General features: G+C 43.3%; 1 pseudogene; it reads left to right on the plus strand.

Annotated features, from left to right (window-relative positions):
• Nucleotides 1-1,379: 1,379 nt before the first annotated feature.
• Nucleotides 1,380-1,534, plus strand: LOC103290415 (ATP synthase subunit epsilon, mitochondrial-like; annotated as a pseudogene).
• Nucleotides 1,535-22,123: the final 20,589 nt, after the last annotated feature.

Raw genomic sequence — 22,123 nt, forward strand, 5'->3', positions numbered from 1 at the left:
CTCCTTCTCTAAGATATGTCATTCTATTCCATGCCTTGGGACTTAACCCTTTGCACTCGCTTGCTGTTTTCTCGATTCCTTTATTCTAATGCTAACCGTGTCGAGTCACACTCGACATCCGAGTGCAAAAGGTTAAATACCTGAAAAAATATATCATTCAAAAATACCTTAAAAACACAAGATACCTACAAATAAAATAAGACATAGGACCTACCTAAAAACATATATACTTTATATTATATGTTATATATTATATTATATATTATATATTATTATATATATTATTATATATTATATATTACTAGAGGCCTGGTGCACAAAATTCATGCACGGGGGTGTGTGTCCCTCAGCCCAGCCTGCATCCTCTCCAATTTGGGACCCCTCGAGGGATGTCTGACTGCACTTTTAGGCCAGTAGGATCAGGCCTAAACGGGCAGTCGGACATCCCTCTCACAATCCAGGACTGCTGGCTCCCAACTACTCGCCTGCCTGCCTGCCTGATTGTCCCTAACCGCTTCTGCCTGCCAGCCTGATCACGCCCTAACCACTCCCCTGCCAGCCTGATTGCCCCTAACTGCCCTCCCTGCAGGCCTGGTCCTCCCCCCCAACTGCCCTCCCCTGCAGGCCTGGGTCCCCCCAACTGCCCTTCCCTGAAGGCCCGGTTGCCCCCAACTTCCCTCTTCTGCCAGCCTGGTCCCTCCCAACTGCCCTCCCCTGCCGGCCATCTTGTGGTGGCCATATTGTGCCCACATGGGGGCAGCCATCTTTGACCACATGGGGGCAGCCATCTTGTATGTTGGAGTGATGGTCAATTTGCATATTACTCTTTTATTAGATAGGATAGAGGCCTGATGCACAGGTGGGGGCCGGCTGGTTTGCCCTGAAGGGTTTCCCGGATCAGGGTGGGGGTTCCCTTGGGGCATGGGGCGGCCTAGGCGAGGGGCATGTGGTGGTTTGCAGGCCGGCCACGCGCCCCAGTGATCTAAGCGGAGGCCCTGGTATCTGGGATTTATTTATCTTCTATAATTGAAACTTGGTAGCCTTGAATGGAGGCCAGGGCCAGCCAGGGCAGGCAGGCAGCTTGGCTTCCTCCATCGCTGGGGGCAACCCAAGCCTCCTGCTTGCTCCAGCTCTGTGGCCGCTGCCATATTTGTTGGGTTAATATGCATACTCGCTCCTGATTGGCTGGTGGGCATGGCTTGTAGTAAAGGTACAATTTGCATGTTTTTCTTTTATTAGATAGGATATCTCATATCTCATCTCATATATCATATGTCGTATATCATATATGATATATCATATATCATATAGGGTCGCCCACTAAGCCAACATTGACGCATCCTTGCAATTTGGTCTGACAAGCCCCCTCCTGTGACATCATGGTGGCCTACTGGCGACAGGCTAGACTCAGCCACACCTGATACTCCCAGATCTGTGTGAAAGCAGTGAGGGATGCACTGAAGACAGAATTCAAAGCAAACTTGAGAAGACGTCTGGCAGCAGCATGAAAACTGGGAAAGTGAAGAAGGAATAACATAGCCTGACTAAAGTTGGAAATGGTACATTGTCAAGGTGGATGTATGTAGGCACATGTTAAGTCAGAATGTAAACAATCTCACTTAATTGGGGGAGGGGGATACCTGTCTGTTGCTGGATTGACAATGCCAAAACATTGAAGCATGGTTCAAAAAATAATTACACTGGAGTACAAAACAAAGATAAATAAATGAAGAGATTTATCAATGAGACCCTTGGATAGAAAGACATAATATTATACTTTTATTCTAAAACTACTTTATAAAATAAATACTATCTCATTACTTTGGAACTTGACAAAATTGTTCTAAAATTAGTCTGAAGAATACTCAGTGAGAATTGCAAGAAAAAACATTTTTTAATAAATCTTTATTGTTCAGATTATTAAAGTTGTTCCTCTTTTTTTCCCCCCATAGCTCCCCTCCACCCGGTTCCCACCCAACCCCATGCCCTTACCCCCACCATTGTCCTCGTCCATAGGTGTAAGATTTTTGTCCAATCTCTTCCCACACCCCCACACCTCCTTCCCCCCCCCCCCCGAGAAGTGTCAGTCCACTCCCTTTCTATGCCCCTGATTCTATTATATTCACCAGTTTATTCTGTTCTTCAGATTTTTTATTCACTTGATTTTTAGATTCACTTGTTGATAGATATGTATTTGTTGCCACTTCGTTGTTCATAATTTTTATCTTTACCTTAAGAAAAACATTTTTTAAAAGAGTAATGCTATAGCAGAGATTTATCAAACTCCTGGATATTAAAATACATTATAAAGCTTTGGTGACTAAAACAATATGACATTTATTCAGGTACAAGGATATTATACCAAGATGGCCACTGGAATACTTTTGATCTAATAGCAGAATAGGAACAACCTAAAGGTGTACTGCCATGAGTCCATTTAATAAAGCATGTAACAGTAGCACACTGAACTATTATACAAGCATTAAAATTTTAAATTAAAGTTAATCCACATCTAGATATCTCACACCAAAGATGATGAGAACATCTTACAGGCAGGTAGGCAGAAGACTATATTATGAACCAAGAGATGGCACTTTAACTGGCAGGAAACTTCTCAAAAACAACAGTATAGGTCAGAGGAAAATTGAATAAGATACCAAAAATAGTTAGCAAAAATGAATAGTAAGCCTAGAATTTTCCCCTCGCTAAATTACCATTCAAGAGTCAGAGCAAAGGGTAAAATAGATACAGTTTCATGCAGTCGGCAAGAATTCACCACTTGAAGTCCTTCGCTGAAAGAACGATCAAAGGCTGGATCAGAGAGAAGGAACCTGAACCTCCTATGAGACAGTGGGACGAAAGAAACAATGCTGAGCAAACTGGGAAAATCTAAAGCAAGGACTGGGTGTATAAATAATAATTACTAATTTTTAGGATAAAAAGGGTGAGACAAGAACTTAAGATTACAATAATATATAATTAAAGTGGGGTAATGAGAGTGAAACCATGACATCTGTCCCCCCTTTTAAGCTAAGCGACTATGTTAAAAATATGTTGTGGACTCTAAAAACTACAAGAGAAATATATAGCTTGCAAACCAGTCAGAGATAAAAGAAGAATTGTAAAGAAAAGAAATCAAGCAATTCAACAAAGGAAGGAAAAAAGGAGGGGGTAGGGATAAACAAGGTAAAGAAAATGCCCAAACAAAAGGGAGACATCAGTAATACTCTCAACAATAGAGATTATTTTAAATAATAATAATAATAATAATAATAATAATAATAAAAGTGTGCTAATGATCTTAAAATACCAAGAGTTTAGACAAATCAGGAAGAAAAAGATGAAGACTCTAGTAAAAAAAAAAAGATTTGGTTAAACATGAACATTTTAATTCATAAAAGAATAAAACAAATTGCTTATAATGTGAAATCCCACTTACAATAAAGAAACTCAAATGTAAAATGATAGGAAAAATAAATAAAAGAAAATGCCCAGCCCAGCTGGTGTAGCTCAGTGGTTGAGTGTCGACCTATGAACCAGGAGGTCACGGTTTGATTCCTAGTCAGGGCATATGCCCAGATGGCAGCCTCAATCCCCAATTGTGGGATGTGCAGGAGGTAGCCAATGATTCTCTCTCATCTTTGATGTTTCTATCTCTCTCTCCCTCTCCCTTCTTCTCTGAAATCAATAAAAATAGTTTAAAAAAAAAACAAAAGAAAATGCCCAAATGTATGTAACTTTCACTCTGTTTAGGGTGGAGAAAGATAAAATGAAGTATCTCTCTTGTGTTAATAACAAGAAAACACCAGACAAAATTTAAAAAACATACTATTCTAAGGAGCCGGTACAGAGCAGGTTGAAGACTGGAATAATGGAATTACAGAGAGAAAAGAGGCCTTCATCAGTGAGAAGAGCCCCAGTGTCAGTTTGGGTACAGATAGACAGGAGTGGCTTCAACCAAAAACCCAGGTAATTTGTGCGAATAAGAAGAAATCAGTCAAAACTTTGATGAAAGCATGGACCAGCAGGACTGAACCCAAATGACTTCTTCTCACACCCCTCTTCCAATCTTGCCAAGAAAGCATCAATAATCAATACAGGAGGGGCAAGAAAATAGGGTTCAAGGGTCCTGCTGGAGTTGAATTCAAAGATAAAACAAAAATATTTGAAATTACAGCCTAACCTCCTTCTAGCTCAAACACTAACAAAATCAAAAAGGGTATAATGAGACTGACACTTTATGCCTGTGCTTTTTCTCCCTCAAATTCTAATTCAGTCATGAGAAAAAACATCAAATACCGAATGGGGGCATTCTACAAAATGCCTGACCAGTACTCCTGAAACTGTCATGGTCACAGCATCGAGTGGAGTCTGAGAAACTTCCATAGGCCAGAGGGGACAGGGAGACGTGATGATGAAATGCAGTGTGGGATCCTGGAACTGAAAATGGACATGTTTGGAAATATGGAGACATCTGAACAAAGTTCAGGTTTAGTTAATAGTGATGTGCCAAAGTTGGTTTCTTAGTAGTGACAAAGGTATAACAGTAATGTAAATTGTTAATAAATGGGAAACCTGGTCAAGGGATATACACGAATTCTTTTTCCTATTCTTCCAATGTTTCTGTTGATCTAAAACCATTCTAAAATAAAAAGGTTATTTTTTAAAGAGCAAAGAAACACCCATTTACAGAGTGCAAACCATTTATGAATACAACTAATATATTGCAAACTACAAAATATATCTCACAAAAAATTAGAAAATACCTAACTAAGTGGAGGGATATGCCATGTTCAAGGATTGAAAGTTTTAATATTGTTAAGGTATCATTTCGCACCCAAACAGATTAATTAATTCAATGCAATCCCAATCTAAATCCCAGCATGCATTTTCTAGAAATTGATAGGCTGATTCTAAACTTAAAATAATAGCCCAAACAACTTTGATTTCAAGGCTTACTGGTTAGGGAAAGTAATCAAGACAATGTGATAAGGGCATAAGTATAGCCATGGAGTTAGGACAAAATAGACTATATATACTAGAGGCCCAGAGCACGAAATCGTACTGGTAGGGTCCCTAGGCCTAGCCTCCTGTGATCAGGGCCATCTTCTGCCCGTTCACCAGTGCCCAGGCTGAACGCCACCTCCTCTGCCAAGCTGTCAGGCTGTTGGGATCACCAGTTCATCCCCAGCTGCTCGGGGCTCAGGCCTGCAGGAAAGCAGACGCTAGCAACTTCACCTCCATGCCGGGCAGCCGCTGATGGAACGCACTGCCAGCTTGGGGCCACTCAGGCAGGCACCGCAGCCGCTGCTGGGGCTTGATGCTCTGACCCAAGCTGTGAGGCGCACCCGCGACCTACCCGCCCCGGCGTGAGCAGCCCCAAGCAGGCAGCACATTCAATCAGCAGCCGGCCAGAGCAGGCACATGGAGGTGAATTCGCCAGCACCTGCTTTTCCACAGGCCTGAGCCCCTGAGCAGCCAGGGATGAACTGGTGATCCCAACAGCATGATAGCCAGCCCGGTCCTCCCGCCACCCACCCCAATTCTCCAGTTCACCATCGCTGATCCATCAGAGCCGAGGTCAGCTGTTCAGCCTGCTCACCAGTCCCCAGTCCTGCCCCGCCCCACTTGCGGGGGGGGGGGGGGACGGACGGAGAGGTGTTCAATGAACCTCATGGTGACCAGTCATTTGGTCGTCACAGTCGTCACGGACATTGGCTTTATATATATATATATATTTGGAAAACTGATTTACAACAAAAGACTCAAAGTGAATGAGTTAGTAAAGGTCTTTCCAACAAATGGTGCTGAAATCACTACATATGTTTATTTTTAAAAACGAGCATCTAACTCTACTATCATACCATCAACAAAATTTAATTCAAAATGCCTCATAGACGTAAATGTAAGAACCATAACTATAAAACTTCAGTTAGGAAACAATTTTTGCAAGTTTAGGGTAGGTAAAGATTTCTTGATTGGATAAAAGAAGTATGAATCATGGGAAAAACTGATAAAATGAAGTTCATAAAAATCAAAAACATCTGCTCTTTAAAAGTTATCAGTAAGAAAAGTAAAAGATACACTACATACTGGGGAGAAATATTCACAACATATATATCTATCAACATATTTGTATCCAAAACATACAGAGAACACATAAAATTCAATAATAAGATTAACAATTCAATAAAAAATGAGCAAAAATTTTAAACACATAACTCACAAATGGCCAATGAGAACATAAATCAATACTTAGTTATTAGAGAAATTCAAATTAAAAGCACAATGAGATACCACTACCTATTCCAGAATGTTTTTTAAATTTTTTTTAAAGACTGGGAAAGGAATTCAGTTCATTCAGCATGATTTTTTTTACCAATAGTTTATTGAGTTTTTAGAGAGAAAGGAAGGAAGAGAAACATTGATGTGAGAGTGTAACATGGATTGCTGCCTCCTGAATGCCCGCACTGGGGACTGAGCCTGCAACCTGGGCATGTGCCCTGACCAGGAATTGAACTGGCAACCCTTTGGTGCACAGAATGATGCCCAACCAACTGAACCACACCAACCAGAGCCAAAATGGCTAAAATGTTTAAAATGAACAATACCCCCTTTTGGCAACAATGCAGAACAACTGAACTGCTGATGGTTGTGCAAAACAATGAAACAACTTTGCAAAAACAGTTTGCTTATAAAGGTAGGCATCCCTTTATCCTATGACCAAGACATTCTATCCCTAAATAGTTACTTGAGAGAAATGAAAACATGTCCACAAAAGTTTTGTGCACAAATTCACTAAGAGGCTTCGTTCAAAGAAGTCCAAGTCTAGAAGTGACTCTGCTATGATTAACAACAGAAAGAGTGAACACACTGTAGACCACAGCAGGTGGGATCACTGTCAGATCTCCAGTCCTTTGAATGCACACTTCTGACTACTCTTCACCTTGCATTCACTTATTTCACAGCTATTTCTTAAGGGCTGGACACGGTTCCAGGTGCCACGAATACAACACTGAGCACATTTGTTAAGAAGTCCCTGCTCCTGTGTGGTACATTCTAGTGAAGGAACAAATGAACACGATATGAAGAGATGGTGAGAAACACAGAGTTGGAAACTTGGTGAAGGGATTTCGTGTGACGTGGCGGGAAAGACAACCCCTTTGCTAGAGAGGCTGGGGGGTCAGAAGATCTTGGTTCAAGTATAGGAAGGTACTTCATGCTTCCTCCTCCTCTTTTTATCCCCTATTTTCCTAACTTTACAGACTAGTACTCCAGCTCTCAAGAGCTTTATATTCCTGTGTCTTAATTCTTTTCTTAGAGAGCAGGCTTTTAGCAGTGTTTAAGAACATGAGGCTCACCCTAGCTGGTAGGGCTCGTTGGATAGAGTGTTGGCCCATGGACTTGAAAGGTCCTGAGTTTGATTCCAGTTAAGGGCATGTACCTTGGTTGCAGGCTCCATCCCCGGCCCTGAGTGCTTGTGGGAAGCAATCTATCAACATCAATGTTTCTCTCTCTGTCTCTCCTGCTCCCTTCCACTCTCTCTAAAAATTGGGTGAGGATTAACAACAGCAACAAAAAGAACATGGAACTTCTATCTTTTTTATTGCTCATTTACTCAATAAATTATAGAGCCCTGTTAGCTACCAGGTATGAGGGGATAAGGATCCGCCTGCTGCTTCCCCTGAGGGAAAGAGGAAATGAAAGGCTAAAAGAAATCAACCCACCAGCACTCCATTAGTGAGCATTGAAAGAAGGCAACCCTCACCTCAAAACTCTTTACTTCCACTTGTCTAAAAGTTGTCGTAATCACTCTTTTTAGAATATAGTACTATATTGATATTTGCCAGAAAGTGGATTAAAGAAATATCCAAATATACAGCATTTTTTATGTAAATGGCACCTCTGAAAGGTGGTCCTCTGAGAAGGATCATGCCGTTTTAGGGGGAAAGCACTGCTGTGAGTACTGGTTCCAGATCTGACCTACTTTTCTGACTTTGGATTTCTAAACTGACCTAAGCTAATCATGGAAATATCAGTTTTGGGAGGTGGATAATCGTCAGTGATTACGTATGAGTCAGGGTTAGCTTACCCCACGACCCTCCTACTGAAAACAAGTTTCAGCCTAAATCTGCCCTTTTATAAAAAAGTATTCATTGGCCAGGATGCACAAAACAGTTCACCCAGCCTGTACTACAAAGTGGGTGAGATCCCAGCTCTGTAACTTCTCAGGCATACTGACCATGGTTTGCATGAAAGGTTGACGCGAAGTAAAGAAAATGTTCCAATAGTCTAGAGTGAAGTTTGTGTGACCCACAGAATCAACTTCAGGTAAACAGAAACCTGTACAACGGTGGCCGAGGACAGTCTTATTTCAGGTCATGCCTCAGGGCTGAGCCCCAAATGAATAGGCTTCAGGTGGGTTTAAACAGCCTGCTTAATATGAAAATAAATTGTCCCTAGAATATTTCAACCCATTTACATCTATCGACCATACTAGTTTCACCAGTGAGAGCCCATTTCTAACACTCATCAAGCCACTCATCTCACCAAGGAAAACCCATCTCCAGCATTCCCTCTGCAAATCCCCAGAGCCCCTGGTATGGAGAAAGGAGCTAAAGAGAGTCAAATGGGCTTTCTGATCAGAATGTTGGCTCCATAACCTGGGTATGACTTCCTGAATTGGCTGCCTGCGGTTGTTAGAGCCAGCAGCACGTTGCTAACATACCACTGCCTACCATGTATCATAAAACATAGACATCTCCACCATCAGAACATCACGTCACCTGCCTTGCCTATGTCCTCAGTCATTCAGTCACTTCATTAAACATTTGTTCGTGCTACTGTGATAGAGACTAGAGAGACATGCTGTGCTAAGGAGCTCAAAAGTTTAGATCTCAGAAGGCAAGTAATTCTATGTCCTAGGAGCCACGTGGAGCACCGTCTCAAGAAGAATTCAAGCTCAGTGAGCAAAGACATTTAGGATTGACTAACATCTGCCATGGCATGAAATGGAAATTGGTCATACATATTTATGTGCTATTCCCATGCATCTTACCAACCTCCCTAGATATTTAAGATGACAAAGTAGACTAATTAACTGTAAAAGTACATTGGAAAAAAAATGTAAAACACTGCCAATTTGAGGCATCATTACTACCAGAAGTAGCTGCCAATTCAAGCAGAAAGATGGTATCATATGCCCATCTTCAGAGATTCAAGCACCCGAGAGATGAAAAGAAGATGAAAAGAGAGAAATGAAAGTGCTGGCAAGCTTTACGTACAGCAATTTCCTGTGAAGGAAGGTCAGTGCATACCAGGCTATGCCAACCATGGCTTTCATTTAGCTTCTCTGAGAAACCACGCTAGGTTCCAATGGGCAGTTAAACCATAGGAGCATTTGTATTGGGCACCAGTGGCCTGAGTCATACCTTAGTGGCGCAAGTCACCCAACATAATTGCAAGCCCCCTTTGAGAACAGGGCAGTGCTCCACAGATGAATGGCCAGTGCCATCAGTCCTGCTATCGCACAGCACATGCATTCCTAAAAGTCATCGTGCTGTGCAAAATTACGCAGTAAAAAACCACAGGACATGTGGGGGAAAAAGGTGTTGGAACACAACACTCAAAATCTTCATCAGTGACACATTTTAAAAAAAGAAAGGAACCTCATAAAAATGGTAACACATTTTCACACATGTGAAACATTTGAGGAATAAATACTACAATAAACATGACAGTTTACCTTGAAAAAAATACCTGGAACTTGCTTGTAGCAGTGGGCCTGGAGAGGGTTGCGGCATGTAAGCCAAGCATGTCAAACTCAAAGGCTAACAACGGGCCAAATAAACCAGGCATGTGGCCCGCGGGCCATGAGTTAGACATGTTTGGTATAAACTGTTCTATGCTGTGGTGGGAAAAAGTTATATGAAATGGGACAGAAAGCTGTAGCAGCCATCACATGGATGGTGTGGTTCATAACATTCATGATGACTGGAGGGGGGTGGTGGGTGTATAGGTATGTGCATTCTATGTAATTCTGCATGTCTTTGTTCAGCTAGGTGAAGTTTCTGGAGTTCACAAGGTGTTTATCCTGGACAAAATTCAGCATACCCAAATGTAAAATAGGTTCAAATTGTTTCCCAAAATAGCAATCTCACTGGAACAAGTGTAAATTTATAAAACAAGCATCATAACAGAACTGACTAAATACAAGTATAGCCCAGAGCACAAAAGAACTAGTTAATAATAGTTACCATTTACTGAGAACTTGGTGAGCACTGATGCAAATTTTCTTAGTCAAGCATCACAAGCAACTCAAAACGGTTACTGTTTACGAAGGAGGAGTACTGGGGCTCAGAAATTAAAATATTTGCCCCCAATTATTCATGCGATAGTGGTGAAGACAGATTTGAACCAAGCCAGCAGGAATGCAATGCTCAAGCTCTTCACTACTGCGTCTACTGCCTTCCCAAAAGATTATTACATGTAAACGTAATTTATCCACTCATTGATTCCTTTAGTGGTTCTGTGTGTCTCCTTAGCACACCAGCTACTGTCAAATTGTGCTGTAGCTATTTGTCTCAAATGGCAGAGAGATCAATTCCTGTCCTACTCGGAACTAGGAATTGAGATGAGGCTATTATCTAAGGTCCCCTGGGAGGACGGCTAGTTGAAGCTCAGCATGTGGCTGGTGCCCACATCTCCCAAGGACAGCACTGCAGTCGGATGTAGACCAGCAAAAGCACCACAAAGCCATGGGAGCAGGGCATGTGCAGGAGGCAACCAATCCATGTGTCTCTCTCACACTGATGTTTCCCTTCTCTCCCCCTTCCCTTCCATGCCCTCTAAAAATCAATGGAAAAAAACATCCTTGGGTGAGAATTAACAACAACAAAACACACACACACACACACACACACGCACGCACGCACGCACAAAACAAAAACTCCTCTCCTCTGATGAAGGACATTGCCCTCTATGTGAATCCTGTGGGCACTGATTTCTGTTTTGCATTTGGGGATCGACCCTCTGCCCCCCTTCCATCCACCAACTGCTACCTGGGACATGACCCGTTATGTTTCATTCCCCCGGCCAGAGTGATTGGCTCTGAGATCCAATCAAAGTCAGTGAGATGCAGTCAGACCTTGGTCAGCATTGCTGGGCTGCGGACCTGAGGCTTTCCCCGCCCCACTGGAGCCATAAAGGAGGAAGGTGATGCTTCTGCAGCTATTTTGCCACGAGGAGAGGTAATCCCTTTGGAGAACTCATCTCAGTCAGAGAACAGTGGCCGAGATGAAGAGAGGAGAGAACCTGGATCCTCGTGGCATCTTTAGAATATGTAGACCACCCACGCCTGCAGCTTACATTCTCACAGAACACACGTATATGTGCCATTACATTTGCTTCTTGTTTAAATCCACACCTTGACCAAGCCCCAGAGTTTCCTATCTGAAACACCTTCATTATTCCTCCCCACCTGCCTAAAATCTAAACAGCCTTCAAGACCAGGATTCCTCTCAGCAGTCCCCTCCGACCACTCCTGTCCTGGCCCATGCTCCTCCCTGGCTGCATCCCTGGCTGTTGGAGCCCTCGGCCTATGACAGGACGGCCTGCTGTGTGCTCACCCTTTCTCCCCAATGATGCTGGAAGCATGTCAGAGGCTGGGAAGCTCTCCCAGAGCCCAGCTCAGTTCCTTCCCCGTAGGTGGTCTCAGGCAGTATTTAGCAAACTGATAAAGTTGATAAAAATGAGTTTCTGGAACCCAGAGAATGATATTTAGTAAAAGAAATATTTTCTTATTACTCAAATTGAAAAGATCAGAGCCATCAGCTTCTCTTGTAGGGTCCACATCCTTGATCATTTGTAACAGGAACCACCCCACAGCATCGCCAACTGTAATAAACAGGTACTATTTCTGAGTGATTATAGCATGAAAGGCTTCTTCAAAGTATTTTATTTCATCTTCACCACAAACTCCTGAGATACCCCATTATTAACCCCATTTTATAAATGGGGAAGCCGAGGCTCAGAGGCATGAAGTGGCTTGTGTGAGGTCACAAGGCGAACAAGCGGCAGAGCCAGGATCCGCACCCTGGCAGCCTGGCCCAGAGCTTGCAATCGCCGCGCTGCACTGGCCTGCAAACCTCCCAGCCTCTCCCCTAATGTGCACCGTAATTGCCTCCCCAGAAGTCACGGTCAATGTACCTCGCTAAATGCTTTTTATGTAAATAGTTTATAATTGCTAGGAATGATACCTCGGTCATTTTTATCAGTTAGATAAAATTATCTTTTCAAATACTTCAAAATTATAGAGAGTTGGTCTAATTTGAAAACAATTTCTATTAAAGGGCTGCATTAATAAGTGCGATGATGCCTCTAATGTGAATGGCCACTGCGCTAATGTCATATCCATCTTTTACAAGCCCTGCCCAGGAAGCGTATTAAATCCATGGTCCAAGAGATAAAAATGAGAAGCCTCCTTTAGGACACAATTGTCTTTTTAAATACAACCAACTAACTATCTGATAAAACTGAGCTTAATGGTCTCTGCAAAGATGAGCCCGGAGATTGTGCGTAGGAACTGAAGAGTCTCTTAACAGACTGATGGGGTGGAATCAGCACTGGTTGAGTGATGGTGATCACTGAGGCCACCCCAACTGGTGTGGACCCCTCAGCACATGTGCCTTGTCACGGTCACCGCTCCTGAGGCTAAGAGCTCCGAGTCTGTGGTTTAGATTTACAATTCCACATCTCCTAGCTTAGCCCAGGGAGTCACACACATAAACACTCAGCTTCAGAGACTCCAACTATGATCACTCAGAAGAACATGCTTTTGTTTTATTTTGTTTTGTTTTGCTATTTTTCACCATTTCTTTTAAATAAAAATTTTAGAAAGCTACTTGATGGGTTTTTTTTTTTTTTGTGGCATGCCAGTGCCCTGGAGTGAGTGCAAGATGAAAGGTGGGAGGTTGCTGTATGCATGTCTGGTCTCGGCTTTACACCTGAGAGGGTATAAAGGAGAGAGGAGAAAGAGGAGTGGGAGGGAATCATCAAAGTGAGGATAATTCTAGCATTTGGATATATTTCAGACTGTTCTCTAGAGGCATGCCAAATACTTCATTCAGTGTTCTACCAAAGAAGTAGTCCTCTGTCTAACATTGAAGGTAATGATGACTATTTTTTTTTATTTTGGTCTACATGCTTCCTTTAGGATCTAACTTCTGTGTCAGCTATGACCAGGTTGTATAGAAAACATGTCCAGTATTCAGCAAAGAGGAGGTGGCTCCTGTAATAGCCTACCATCTTCTGGCTCTCAATATGTTCAGCACCGCACCCCCTGACCTTTACCCCCTCTGCTATCACAGCTGTCCATCTAGTGGGAAGAGTTCTTCAAAAAAATGGAATGATTCATCTTGAGTTCCCTGGAACTGGAGAGGGCCAATCAGATTACCATTTGGTCCATGAATTTAAAAAAAAAGAGTGGAATTCTAGAGCAGATAGGAAAGGTGACCATCAGAGCCATACTCAAGGATCTAAGATTCAGTTTCTACACGAAGCTCTAATATAAGAATTCTGTCACTAGGTCACCCAAGAGTTCCACCAACAAATTTCTACAGTGACCCTAAATACTTTCCTACACATGGTTCTCTCTGACATCAACTTCAAATGTGTATGGATATTTATAAAAATCATTTCACAGAAACATATGAAAACACACAAACTTCACATATGTGAAGAAGACAAGTACATTTATAAAAATGATAAGAGGGGATATCTCCAGGTTAAAAATTACAGATAATTTTTTTTCTTTATGGTGGTTTTCTTTATGTTTTTTTCTTAGACTGCATTTCACATGTGTAATTTATAAATAAGTTCTTTACTTAAGGCATGCACTGATAACAATGGTGATAAAATTTATCAGTTAGGAAACATACAGCAATACAATTAATCAGACCTTGAGTAATAATGGCACTGCTTAACTTCAAAAGTGCATTGGTATATTTATCAGCTCATGGGGTCTACGGAGAAGCTGACAAATAAGGCTTTAGAAAGGCCAGGGAGCCCTGGCTGTTATGGCTCAGTTGGTTGGGTGTCATCCTGTGCACTGAGGGGTTGCTGGTTCAATTCCAGTCAGAGCACATGCAGGAGGCAGCCCATCAATGTTTTGCTCTTACATCAAGGTTTCTCTCTCTCTCTCTCCCCCTCTCCCTTCATCTCTCTCTAAAAATCAATAAGAAACAAAAATAACAACAACAAAAGCCAGGGGTTGGGGTCTTTTGGGGATCCAGGCAGCAGAAACCACTTAAGACTTTAGCCACTTTCAGTCCTAGAGTGTCTAGACTCCAGTATCAAATCTCCAAAGAGACAATTTATTGGTCCCAGGGCACCTGCCCACTCCTTTGTCTGTTGAGAAAAGGCCACCTTAGCTGACAATCCCAGCATGACTCCATGTGGTCGGAAAGAAGGGGCTCCCAAAGGAAAATTAGATGTTTTCAGTGAAGGAAAGGGTCCTGAAGGCAAGGAAGGAAAGCCACAACATCCACCATAATGAAGACACTGAATAGCAACCAGCTACTAAGTGCTACACACACAGCTGAATGTAGACTTGCTATAGATTGTTCCATTTAATAAAATAGGTACTCCATAATTATTCTCATTTGATAGCTGATAAACCTGAGGTTTCAAAAGACTAAATGCTTACTTCAGTGATACAGGTGAGTGGGAGGATTGGGGTTAACCTCCACCCATCTAACTGTAGATCCCACATCCTTAGCCACTGCACTTACAACCCACCCAAACTTCCCCATCCTTTAGGATCAAATGTCAATGATAATGGGCATGGTGAAGTCAAACACCATTGCCCCACCAGGTCTCATTAAACACAGTCACATTCAGAGAAGTTCATTGGAAAGGCACAAAGAAATAATCTCAGAAATAAGACCAGATTTCATCTCCATTATGTTATCAGAAAGAGAAGAGAGACCAAGATGTGTGCGTGGCAGAGTCCATGAAAACCCTAAACATGTTTCTCTAAGTGCTCCTCTGGGTCTGGGTATGTCATGGAAGGATAATCTGTCTGTTTCTAATCCACTTACATTTAATTTATTAAAATGTTTTGGAACAGTTGAGTCCCAAAAAACATTATAGATCTATTTTATAAGACTTTAAAAACATCAATTTCCTTTGAACAAAGAAGTTCTATTTGCCTCAAGTAATTTGACCAAAACCTCAAAAAAAAAAAAAAAAGTAAAATCGCTTCTAAATTCAGAACCAAAGATGCTTAAGCCCTTTCTAAACACCATAAACACTCAGATTATCTAACCAAAATGGGGTCATCTGGACCCCTCAAACGTTGACCATCAAACAGAGAAAATAGCATCATCTAAAGGCGGGGTGGGGAGTGGGGGAAGGGGGCAGTTAAAGGTAGAAGACAGAGGAACTCACCAGTTGTGTGGCCTCCACTGATCCAGTTCCTCTCTCTGGGCCTTGGCTTTCCCTTCTTTAAAATAATAGAAATAGTGTTTACGTCCTTAGTTATGTTCTCAGTCCGCAGTGTGTCTAAGAATCAAGAGAGAAAATATAAGAAAGGCTTGACCTTTTCATATATTATATGTACTACTAGAGGCCCAATGCACGAAATTTGTGCAAGAGTAGGCCTTCCTCCCCCAGGCTGCTGGCATCGGCTTCCCTCTGGCACCCAAGACCCGGGCTTCCCTCTGGCCCCAGCTTTATCTGGAAGGCCGTCCGGAATGAGGTCCCATCTAATTAGCATATTACTCTTATTATTATAGATAAAATTTCATCTCTATTATTATCAGTGCTACTAATGCTACAAAAAAAAGTATAAATAATCAAATTAGTATAGCCAGTGGCCTAATCAAAACTAAGAGGACGAATTTTCTCAGTTCATAGCAAAGATTGGCCATGCCAAAAAGATTTGCTCAAAGATCTCAGTTTACAGATGTCAGCAAAACCTAACTCTAAGGGTGTAGTTGACATATCCATCACTATGGCAATGGGTTAACATGAGAGCATGCATTTGTGTGTTCAATAGTCTAAAATAGTCACAGCATAAATTGTGAAAAAAATTATCCAAATAAATCTGATTCCTGCCCCTCTAGCTCAGTAATAAATATCTGTGTTAGGCATGGCTTGCACAAAACCTTTCCTTGAATTTGATCATGATATAATTTTTTATTGCAAACTCAAATAGGAAAGGTTAATGATAGAGCAAATGTGAAGGGAAAGAAGCTAATTTGGGTGAAACATAAACTTGTTCAACTTTTAGACCGCAGGAGAAATTATGACAGTCAATTTCATGTCTTTGTATGGAGTAATACACAGAGCTGTAATGGTTTCAAAATGAACTAGCAAATGAAGACGTAAGTCTTCTAAATACTCAGAAAGAATTTGTGCATTTTATTTTAAAATGTATATTATTCACTGACTCCAAGCAACATGTTTTCCTGTTGGGTGAACCATACGGTGAGAATTACATTTGTTTCCCAATGTATTCCACGGGGCGATGCCAGAACACAAGCTTAAGGGCAGGAAGCTCCACATCCATAGTGGATTTTCCACATGTCACTGCTGGTGGAAAGCAGCTCCCCAAAGAGAAAATGTCTGCTCCCTGGGACCACTACAGGCAACAGTAATGCCAAAGGGGGTTTTTATTAGGAAGATTCTCCCTCACCAACTATTCTAAACGTTTATCCTTGTCAACTGAGACCATCTAGTGAGGGCAGAGCAGTCACTGATGTTTTATTCTAAGGAGCTGGAATGTGGTTCAGCAAAGGTAAACCAGTAGTCCATTCCTCCAGTTGCCTTGGAGAGCTGAGAGAGCAGGGCCCCCTGCCACGCACTCAGCACTCTCCACCAGGGTCGGCAAGCTTTTCCTTGGAAGGTTGGATAATGAGTATTTTAGAATTTACGGACCAAGAAGCAAATAGAAGATATTAATTATATAGTTAGCTCACAACGATTTTAAGGGTAACCATTTGAAATGTAGAAACCATTCTTAGTTTGCAGGCCATACAAAAATAGGCAGCAGGCCAGATTTGGTGTACGTGCCATAGCTGGCCAATCTCAATCTGAAATCTAGACTTCTGAGGCAAGCTGACATGAGGGGATAATGTTTTGAAATAGTGCTTTGTTCTTGTCTTCCCTCCCTCAATGTTCTCTTGGCCTCTTCTTCAAGCAAGGCCTCCCAGAGTTCATTGCCTCAGGACAAGACAAGTCAACAGACAGAGAAACAAGAATCTGTTCCTGGCTTTTGGCATCTGAAAACCTTCAGTTCTCCCAACATGGGAAGATGAGTGAGGAGAGGACTCCTGTAAACAACAGATGTGGGAGAAGAGGTGTTGAGTCTGTACTGTCAAATGTCCCTCCTGAGACCCAAGGAGAGACCTCAGCAGGTGGATGCTAGGGGTGGGACAAGCCTGAACCTGGATTCATGGTTACATGGAAAGGGGACCCAGCACCAGTTCCCCTACCCTATCCCAGGCTGAATGCCAATGAAGAAGAAGAGACCTCTGATCCTCTGGCTGGTGTATGAGATCTGAGAATAGATAAATCCTGGGCCCAGATGCTGAGTGGAGGCCCAGAAAACTAACAGGACCCCAGAGAAAAAGTAACAAATCAAGCCTAAGACAACTTTACCAATACCCTCTGTCCCAGAAGGACACAAAAACAGCAAAAATACCACGAATCCTTGGAGAGTAGCAAGGACACAGGGCCAGTGGCTGAAAGAGGCCAAGTTGGATATGAAGAGACATTGCAAAAGGCAATAGGGGATAATTTAGCAGCAGCTCTAAGCATCTACTAGTAGACCAATGATCAGATGAGATGAGGGACATGGCCCGGGACACCAATAGAAGGGTAATGAGGAAAGACAGGTCGACTCCAGCACAGAGAGACCTGACTGAAAAGGGACCATTTAGGACCACCCACACCTTGGCCCTCTGCTGTCTCTTAGAATTTGCACAGTTCCAGACAGAGAAGCTGGTGCTTTATTGCTGTCACCGATGTATTGATTCAGAAACTGAGTGTGGTTGGTGGTTGTTTATAGCTTTACATTTCACTTACCTGAGTTTGAGGAGTGAGATTCCTACCCACTAAAGAGGCTAGTTAAAAAAAAGAGCAAAAAAAAGCCAAGCTGGTGTGGCTCAATGGTTGAGCATCAACCTATGAACCAGGAAGTCATGGTTTGATTCCCGGTAGGGGCACATGCTCTGGTTGCAGGCTCGATCCCCATTAGGGGACATGCAGAAGGCAGCCAATTAATGATTCTGTCTCATTATTGATGTTTCTATATCTCTCTCCCTCTCCTTTCCTCTCTGAAATCAATAAAAATACATATATATTATATAAAAAAATAAAAAAATAAATATATATGTATTTATTTTTTTTAAAGCAATGGTCTGCTGTGAGATCCAGCTCCATAACTATCTATGTGTCTGAGATAAAGTGACCCCACGAAACCCTGGTTTTCGGATGTGTTAAAGAGGAATTGTCCAGATAATGGATAGCAAATAGGTTTCTTCTTTGTGAGCCACGTTCGATGAATCAATATATATATTAACTAGCTCATTGAGTTGAGGGTTCTGGGGTTGCATCTGGGTTTATCGAGAAAGGATGTCACCATCAATGACTGATGTTTCCCAGGGACGTGGAGGGAAGAGGGAAAGGTGGTGGCTGACGCATGTTGTTTCTACTCCTGTGCGGGTACATGATGTCTGAGGTCCCTTTTCATTTAGAAAGTCAGCAGTTCTTCAAAATGCCTGACATCCAGAAGTTGTTCTAGAAAGTTTTATTGAGAAAGTTTTTCACCAAGAGTCCAGCTCCCAGCAAAAACTGGGGTCAGAGAGATGAAAGTACTGGCACGGGCTCAGGGGAGAGCAGGCAGACCTGCACCCCCGCGTCTGGGAGACAAAGCGCCTAGTGAAGGGTCTGCTCCTTCACAGCAGTGAGCACTGGGCCTTGCGGGGCCTCAGTGTGCCCACTGGACACTTAGCCCCAGAGAGCGTCAAGAGGCTCCAATGAGACAGCAAATAGAGGGGGGACCCAGCACACAGCAGGCACTCAATAGTTGCCCGTTTCCCTCCTGCAGGCATTGGGCCTGCATTTGCCAGCCGGACGGCCGTCCACAGGAAACTCTTTCCTCTCTGGAATGTGGAAATTGCTTGTCCTTGGAATAATTCTTTTCCAGGACGCTCAGAGTAAAAATTTTTAAGTTGCTTTTTACATGCACACATCCGAGTTCCATAGGGAGCTTTGTAGGAAAGCAGACTGCCAGGCCCTGCCTTAGGGCGAATGAACCAGAATCTCCGGGGTGGTGCCTGGAAGGTTATGTCATCAGCATTCTGACACCCACTACCATTAAGATCACCACGTTAGCAGCCACTTACTACCTCTCCATACACCCGACCATAGGCCCATCCCTTTCACCTCCTCAGGGAGGCCTTCCCTGAAAACCCCATTTAACACGGCAGCCCTGCCGCCACCGAGGCCTCCTTGTCTCCCTCCCCCATTTTATTTATTTTTTCTATAACACTTTCCATTCATCATGCCATTCACATATTTTACTTCTGTGTCTTATCTTACCCTACCCCATCCTGAATGCCAGCACCACAAGGGCAGGCTCATTGTTCTATGCACTGCCACAACCCCTGAGCCTCAACCAGCTCCTGGCACATGGTGGACACTCAGGAAATACTAGTAGTTCTTTGCTGGATCCCATGCTCCCATTTGACCTCAGAGGCCCCAAACAAGGAGGCCAAAGGGATGAAAGGTAGTTTGTGGAGGGCTGCATAAATGACATGGTTAAAAAAAATACTGGTCTAGAAATGTTAAGTACTGAGTCCCAGTGACCTTTTAAGATAAGAAGCAATTGATCCCCTAAAAGGTCTCTCCAACCTTGCCAGTTTTCAAAATTAAATAACTTATGGCCTTGGATTTCAGCTGTGTGGTTGGGCTGGGGTGGTACATAGCCTAAATTCAAGATCAGAGGGAAGGCTGGTGACTGCCTCTCCACAGGACTCTCCCTGTCTGCTCGCTCCCCAGATCCAAGCGCCAGTTCCTGTTGCGTTGTTCTGCCCACTCCCTGCCCATGCCCTTGACAACCAAGACTAAGCCGGGCACCACCCTCATTTGCCTCCAAAAAAATGAGGGTGCGGTTCCAAGCATCTGGAGATGAGGGGGGAGGCTGTTATTTAGCAAAAGAGACACATCGTTATTTTCCTGTACCAGGATCATGTTTCATTTAGCTGACTTGGCTTCGCATTTCTACAGCATCCCCGAGGCAAATAATACAATTAAGCAAAAGGAGAGGAGATTTAGTAACAATAAATTACACAGAACTGGTCATTCTTTTGCATGCAGCTTTAAAAGGAGCCGAGGCTTTAGAAGGATCAATCACCCTGAATCGCAAGGGTTCAAACATTATATATAAACTACTAGTAAAAACTGATGGAGGTTTGATGTGTACACACATACATTCACATACATACATACATACACACAAGCCACAGAAACACTCATGGGTTGGGCCTAGACATTACTTTGTCTTTTTTTACAATCTAATAACCCAAAGACTGTTATAAAAAATAGTCTTAGAATACACATGGAAGAATCCAGGATAAAATGGGGAGGAAAAAAGCTACAGAAATTAAATCTATCTGAGAGACAGGGAGGGAGAAGAGCTTCTAGTAACAGCTCTGTGGGAGCAGATGAAGGACTGAAACAGGAACCAAGAGAACTGCGTCATGCTATCAGCTCTACCATGCATATGTGTAATGTTAGGCAAGACAATGACTTTTATGGGTTTCTAGTTCTCGCTATATAAAACAAGTTGTTTGAACCTCATCACCACCATTTTTATCATCCCACGCACCATCTGTACTGCTATTTACTTACTACTTTCATTTAAGTCAACTCTTCTTTATTTGAATGATTACTCATTGAAGAGGAAAATACGTATTTATGATCCTACTAGAGACCCGGTGCATGAAATTCGTCCCTCAGCCCAGCCTGCACCCTCTCCAATATATAATCCCTCAAGGGATGTCCAATTGCCCGTTTAGGCCCAATCCCAGTAGGATCGGGCCTAAATGGGCAGTCAGACATCCCTCTCATAATCCAGGACTGCTGGCTCCCAACTGCTCACCTGCTTGCCTTCCTGATTGCCCCTAACCGCTTCTGCCTGCCAGCCTGATCACCCGCTAACCACTCCCCTGCCAGCCTGATTTATGCCTAATTGCGCCCCTGCCAGCCTGTTTGCCCCTAACTGCCCTCCCCTGCAGGCCTGTTTGCCCCAAACTGCCCTCCCCTGCAGGCCTGGTCACCCCTAACTGCCCACCCCTGCAGGCCTGGACTCCCCCCCAACTGCTCTCCCCTACAGGCCTGGGTCCCCAGCTGCCCTTCTCTGCAGGCCCAGTCACCCCCAACTTCCCTCCTCTGGCCTGGTCACCCCTAACTGCCCTCCCCTGCAGGCCTGATCACCCACAACTGCCCTCCCTTGCAGGCCTGGTCCCTCCCAACTGCCTTCCCCTGCTGGCCATCTTGTGGTGGCCATCTTGTGTCTACATGGTACATGGGGGAAGCCATCTTTGACCACATGGGGGCAGCCATCTTGTGTGTTGGAGTGATGGTCAATTTGCATATTACTCTTTTATTAGATAGGATAGAGGTCTGGTGCTCAGGTGGGAGCCAGCTGGTTTGCCCTGAAGGGTGTCCCGGATCATGGTGGGGGTTCCCTTGGGGCGTGGGGCAGCCTTGGTGAGGGGCCTGTGGTGGTTTGCAGGCTGGCCATGCCCCCCAGCGACCCAAGAGGAGGCCCTGGTATCTGGGATTTATTTATCTTCTATAATTGAAACTTGGTAGCCTTGAGTGGAGGCCCGGGCCAGCCAGGGTGTGCAGAAAGCCTGGCTTCCTCCATTGCCGGGGAAACCCAAGCCTCCTGCTCGCTCTGTGGCCACAACCATCTTGGTTGGGTTAATTTGCATACTCGCTCCTGTTTGGCTGGTGGGCATGGTTTGTGGGTGTAGCGGAGGTGTGGCCAATTTGCATATTACTCTTTTATTAGATATAGGATTTGTTGTATCTTGCTACAATTTCTACATTT

This window comes from Eptesicus fuscus, chromosome 18 (assembly GCF_027574615.1).
Source record: "Eptesicus fuscus isolate TK198812 chromosome 18, DD_ASM_mEF_20220401, whole genome shotgun sequence".
NCBI lineage: Eukaryota > Metazoa > Chordata > Mammalia > Chiroptera > Vespertilionidae > Eptesicus > Eptesicus fuscus.